The following is a 6,994-nucleotide window of genomic DNA, read 5'->3' as shown; positions in this document are numbered from 1 at the left end:
TGTCGAACTGCATGAATTCTGTTATGTATGCTCATCTTTTTTCTCTTTTTTTTCTGTTCCAGTCAACTATAGAGCACTCACTGGCAACATTTATGTGGGAGTCTTGTCCTGCTTATGCAGTGACAGTGTATTTAGGGTAACGACTAAATATGAAGTTAAGACAAAGAGTTTATAACATTCTTGGAATTGCATGTTTTGAATCGCCTAGTAAGGCACAAGATGTGGTCAAAGGTCTTTGACCATTGTCCTTGAATGTCCACCAAGCAACCACATTGTGAAATTTTGATGGCGAGAAGAGATGACAAAGAAAAAGGAAGAAGAATAAGAAGAAAGAAAAAAAAGAAAAAGAGAGATCCTGATGGCTTAATCTACCTCGAAGGTGAAGCTGCCCAGTCAGCTAATGTACAGACGTGTAAATTGTAATTATAGCTAGACGTGTTCATGTGCAGACGGTTTGGAAAAGCGTGTCATAATTGGGAGTGTTACGAATATGTGTGTAATCATACCGATAGCCTGTTTTGTCTAAGTGTGATGCTTGTGTAAACATTTTTTTGAAATCACCTGCGATTTTATTGTTTTGTTAGATGCAGCATGTACATTTACTTTTTGCTAGTTTGATAGACAGTGTATAAGTTGAAAAATTGAATCTAATCAGTGGCCAATTTTCTCCAGGTTTTACATCCGTTTTCTGCGGATAGTATGTAATGGCTGTGACACAGTTACTCTAATACATCATTATTTATGGAAACAAGTAATTGACTAAATTATGCCTGTGCCACAAAATGTCGCCAGAGGCATTATGTTTTTTGTTGTTGTCGTAATAATATTTGGTGCGTTTGATTTCCTAAATTTCTAAGTTATTTTATGGCACATGCTTGTCAGGTCTTAGACAGCTTAGTGAAATTATTTTGTCTGTTTACAGGCGAAATAAGTTAATTTTCAGAAAGACTGAGAAAAGAAAAAAGTGCAATCCTGACGAGGAGGCTGCACAATTTGTTGTTTATTCTGTGTGAAGGAAATGAGTCCAATTGAACAATAGAAATGAGCATGGCCATCCTTTTTGGAAGCTTTTGATCAGTCTGCGTCATGGAATACAGAATGGGACTCCCTCTATTGACATTGAGTGTCCCTTGAGTGTCGCTACTTTACATCCCTCCTTAGATAGAGTTCAATAATGTTCATGCTTATTTGTCACTTGTTGTGTGGTTATGATATAAAGCTCAACAAGCCTTCTCACCACTTTGCGCCAAGGCAAAAACAACAACAACAACATTAAAATCACGAGAAATAATAATAATAATAATAATTGACAGTTCTTATATAGCGCATAAAACAAAGTGATAATGTCCCTATGCGCTCAAAAAATAAAAAGATGATACAAAAACATACAATTCCAATTACAGTGATAGTTCCGAGCTTCATGAAATCACAGTTGTGTAGGTAGATTTTCATCTCACATCCTTCTAATGCCAGCAGCTCACCTTGCGTACTTCGTTTGTTCTTCTTGCCAATGCAAAGATTAATGAGATAGACTTAACTCATAGAAATCATTACAGGATTGTGATAGCGAAATAGATACTGTAAAACACGATATATTCGCGGCATGAATTTTTCGCGAATTGGAGCCGACAGCCTTTTTTGTGGCATGAAATTTTCGTGAACTGCCACTGGCATTCAATGCTTATAGTGTGGACAAGAACTTTCACGCATTTTAATTTCACGAATCTTCGCGCTCACGAAATTCGCGAAATTAAAATGCACGCGAACATTCCTCGTTTTACAGTATATGAGCAGTTTTTACCATTTCACTCACATGTAGAGATGTTTTTCTTATGTTTCATGAAGCCAGGAATCACACTGTTTTGCGCAGCCTGAAACAGCGTTCTACTTTTCAAACAGGACAATATTCAGAAGAAGAAAGAAAAGCTTGATAAGCCTTGTGATGGGTAGGTTACAGAACAAGATGAAAATGGGCCCCGTCTTATAAAGCCTTCAAATCAATCACAAGTCCCCAAATCAATCGCAACTTGCATTGCAGCACACAAAAAACTTGTGATTGATCTCTATCACAAGTCTTTATAAGACAGGCCCCAGAGCTTGTGCACTATCCTGACACCAAACCTGTGCAAAGTTTCTGTTAGCCAATCCATAAGTTAATGCACAAGAGCATGGTGCATCTTTTGCAAAGACAGTGGAAAACTGAGAATCTTGTTTGGATGGAATTGATTAAGTTTGTGTGTGGGTGGTTTGTTGCTTAACGTCATCCTGGAAGGCAACAAATTACATCATGTCACTAAGACGGCTGTTTGTTTCCAAATTATTTTTTTGAAAATTTGGCCTTGATTGCATTATGAAGACTGTATAGTACTAAGATTCTGAGAGATGAATATTAATATTCCAGGCGTAGGTCTTGAAAGTACGTACAAAGCAAGATTCTTCAGTATTTAACAGTGTAGCCATTTTTTAAGTACCGGTACTGATTATTTCAATTTTTTGTAGAATGTACATAACAGCTTGCTATGAGAACAAACAGGCCATTAGTGATTATGATGTTTGTATGATCTGATATTCAATGTGTAAAGTGGTGTAGGATAGAGTGGTTTGTTGCCTAGCTCGTCTGGATTTGATGTGCTTGTGAGTAGAAGGAAGGGTGCTGTAAGATAGGTCAGTCTTTGCATTTAAGTTGACTTGGATTAAACGATTTGTAATGAGAATGGTTTGCGGTAGACCTGCTCACAATCTTCGCCGAATATTTTTCTCTTTCTTTCGTACATAAATTCCAAAGAGAGGAAGAGGAAATTGTCCGCAACTTGTCAATTATCAGAAAGTTGTAATGATTTGGCAAGGATTAGCTTTTTTGTTAATAATGACATTGTTCTAGGCGTGATCATAGACGCAAAAAAAGAACGCAAAATTTTTGTAGATTCGTCTTTTGTCGAACCAATGGGAGGATCAGGAAGCGATGACGTCATCACCTTATTCGAGGTGCATATGCAGTTGTGACCAATTTCACTTTTTGTGTGGATATATGTAAAACTGAAATTTTCCCATATATTTTTTCTTCCCTCTGACAAAAATAAAACTTTTATCATCCTCTTGTTCGACTTCACACTTTTTTTTTTATTGGGAAATCCCTGTGAACACAGAGAGGACGGTTTCTATACTCACAAAATAAGTGTGACTCCATTGGTATGAAGAACATGGGCTGTGGCCTATTAAACCTTGGTGTCATTTCAGAAGATAGGAACCCAGCCTTTTTTTAAGAAAAAGAGGGTGCTGAATGGCTACCTGAGTATTCAATTATGATCACAATGAGGAATACACGTTTATTATGTTTGTGTGTACAAGTGTATGTGTAGAATTGAGATCATATTGCTTGGTAAATGTGTTGCACTAAAAAATATCAATTGAGATGATGGTGGCAGAGGTACATGTAATAGTATAGGTGAGGAGAGCTCTTGATCAATCAGTTTCTGGGTTAAAACTGAGGCACCATTAGACCACACAATTCACTGGAAGCACTATAGCATAGATCTCATGTACAGAAATGAAAGTCAGTCTTGTGATCCGTCAAGAAAATATATATATCAGGTGGCAGAAAGTTTCAAAGGCTTGGATTGCTTCTACTCTGTCATGTAACTGTTCAGAGAACTGTTGTAGTATGAATTACTTCATTTTCAATTTTGATTGTGTGGAGGAGTATGCAGTACATGTTTCTCACACGTGATGTATTTGGGGATATGATCTATAAAAAGCAAGTACACAGTGTTTGCTTGCTGGTTTCAAAGGATATCTGCTGCCCTCGATGTTAATTGTGCCCTGATTCTGTGATCTGTCCTATACACACATGATTTGGGTTATGCAAGAAATAGATTATCACTGAAATAGAGTTTTGTTGTTTCATTGGAGCAAGGTGAAAGAGTAGCCTAAATGGAAATATAATTTTTGTGAGGAACATAAAGTGCTGTATGTTGACTTTGTCTTGCTGAACGTATTAGCTTGTGTGGATTACATTCACAATTATATTTTCTTCTTTCTTGCCGAGATCTCCCTTAGATAAGCCTTGTCTGCCTTGGACTGTTCAACGTGAAACATCAGAATTTCAGTCCGGTATTTGTTCCAAGTTCATCGTGTCAATGCCGGATGTCAAGGATAACCTGGTGGTAGTGTCGCAAAGATTTGAATCCCACTGGTTTCATCTTTCCGACATGTTTGTCGAAATTGTAGATCGACAGTTGCGATCTCAAAAATACAGAGGGTGACATTTGATTTAAAAACGAAACAATACAAAACAAAACAAAAAAAAACCTGTTACAGCACAATCTCCCTTGTTAGAATGCTCCAGTGCTTGAAAGCTTTCATTTGCGCTGGTCCGTCTTATTTCACTACACACAGCCTTTGATGCATTAATTCAGTGATTGATGATACCTTTTTTTTAAAGGATTAGTCTTTGCACAAGACTGGTTAAACCTAAATTTCCTGGAAAGAAAAAGTAACCTGATTATACTAGAGCAAGGCTAGCTAAGAACACCTAACTGTGTACAGATGCATGCATTGGTGTAAGAACTGTTTGTACAGGACTAGTTGGAACAGTCCCGTGATCACCTGACGTATTCCTTCAGACTTTCATTGCTACAGTGCTCATTGTGTAACTGCGATGAGTGCGATGGATGGTGATATGGCAGTCGCCGTCGTAAGTTGTTGGTTTTTTTGTTTTTGTAATATTGAGAATTTTTTGTACTTCATTTTGACTTGCTTTGATGTCAATATTTTGAAAGGTAGTCCAGGATTCATCTTTGTTCGTCTAGGAAGTGTATTCTTGTTGCGAGGTAGCACCTGGTTTCTCTAAATCTCATGTTTGTATCTATGATGTCATGTACATGTACACTCGTGAAAGTGTTATTGCACAATATCTGTAGATAATACCTTTCAGCTGTACAGTCTCACGTTTCTGTGTTAACTACAGTTGTATACTGCTTGTCTGCTTCGAATCCTGGGCTTTGCACATGCTACCCAGGTACTTTGTTCATACAACATAGTAATGACTATGGGATTTTTGTTCTTTTCTTCTTTTAAGCCAGGCTACTGGTTTTGTACATTTGTGTATGGTATAAGTATGTGGTTTAGTGGGTGTCCCATTTTCTGAATGCTGGAAAGAAATGTGATAAATCAATTTTGCCACTCCAGAGGACTGAATTATTATTATTATTAATGTTATTTTATGTCATTAATATATGGATACATATAGTCAACTTCGCCTAAGACAAATTCATAGTGACTGAAGAAAATCCTTCGACTTACGTGAATTTCGACTTACACAATAGAATTAACACATGTTTTATACCCAATCCATTGCATAATTTTTCTTCATCTCTACAATTTTTGACTGGTGCGAGGTTGACCTAGGCAAGATTGACTGTATATCTCCCATCTGTTCACAGTGCTATAGTAACCAGGATGTTGACTTTTGTCATTAAGGCCGGTGTGTTTTTCTATCCGGCCTTCCGATGGCAATGAATTAATGTTTCCAGGCATGTTTGTTCATGATGAGACAGGGTATTAAATGTGTATCTTCTATCTACCATGTTATGTGGTGTTTTGATGCCATGTGCATCATACTTCCTCTGTGAATTTCCCTAGAATACATTTTTTTTTTTGTTCCTTCGCTGTGGCATTTGGTAAAATAGTACAAGTTCTTGAAAACATGAGTCAAACCTTGAAAATCTAATATTTCTGCCATCAAGATGATTGTACCCTTTTGAGTGCAGTTCATTGGCTGGGACAGGATTTTTGCAGAGTGTGAATTCCCCTGGGCTGTGAAATGATGTCGTGGATAGGGAAGGTGATAGATTGTGAAGTACCTGTGAAAATGATGACATGATTGAAGACGCTATTTTTGACATCAAAGTAAGCATTCTGTTGTATCAGTTGGGTTTCTTGCAATTCTGACAGAAGATGACTTTCTTTTTGTCGTTGTGAAATATTTAATGGTAATCACCCAGGTACTGGAAACAAAATTTCCCTCCATGCCGTACAGTGGACTCCCGTCATAATGAAGTCCTCGGAAACCAGCAGTTTTCTTTAATTATGTTGAAATTTTGTTAGAACCGAACAAATAATAAAAAACATAGCACAGATAGTGTTGCGTCCTTCTTTTTTACTTCGTTGTAACCGGAATTTCGTTAAAACCATGTTCGTTGTGACAGGAGTACACTGTATCCTCTGATGAAGGGCTGGGGTTCTGCGTGTGAGGGGATCTTATTCACTACTTACCGGTACTTCTGTCGAGATTGAAATCATGTCTCCCATGAGCACCACCACATGATGTGTAATTGGTCACTGCACATAATGTATTGTAACAGTTTGTCGCTGTCTCATTGTAATTTTATCAAACTAAAACTGGAACAAGCCTTGTGACACTTCAAGATCCGGTATGTTTCGTCATTCAAAACAAAAGAAGTGCTTTGCGTAATAAATATCTGTTTGGTTCTGATGATGTGGTAATGCAAGAAACCCCTTTTTTCCTGATTTGATATGAACTTCTTGCAGACTGCCAGCAGTGACTTGGGTGCGACAGTCAACATTGCCTATAAGTTGAATCTATTTGGACTGAAGAAATAGCTTTGACTTAGAGAAAATTTGAAAAGACCTCAGACTTAGGCGATTATTTGATTTACACGAGGTGGACTTAAGCAAGGTTGACTTTATTTTTTTCCCGCTTCTCTTTCTGTCTTTATTGAAATTATAGTCAGAAATTTGATTGTCAAAGTATAATCTTGAAGTATGATATATGTCTTGTATTAAATTTCATTAAAACATTTTTATCTAGTGATGCCTAGCTTCTAATCGAGCATGAGAGAATTAGGAACTTGTAAAATATCCTCTTTTTTCGGGGAGGGGGCAGGGAGTGAGGAGGATGGGGAGGGAGGGGTTAAAATATGTTACTAGGCTTAGAATATGAGATAATTGAAGGGAGGTGTTTGTTTGTACTCGT

The sequence above is a fragment of the Diadema antillarum genome, unplaced genomic scaffold (genome assembly GCF_040938485.1).
Source record: "Diadema antillarum isolate AM-2024a unplaced genomic scaffold, OU_Dant_1.0 scf00000103, whole genome shotgun sequence".
Classification (NCBI taxonomy): Eukaryota; Metazoa; Echinodermata; class Echinoidea; order Diadematoida; family Diadematidae; genus Diadema; species Diadema antillarum.
Note: the sequence above shows the minus strand (reverse complement) of the source record.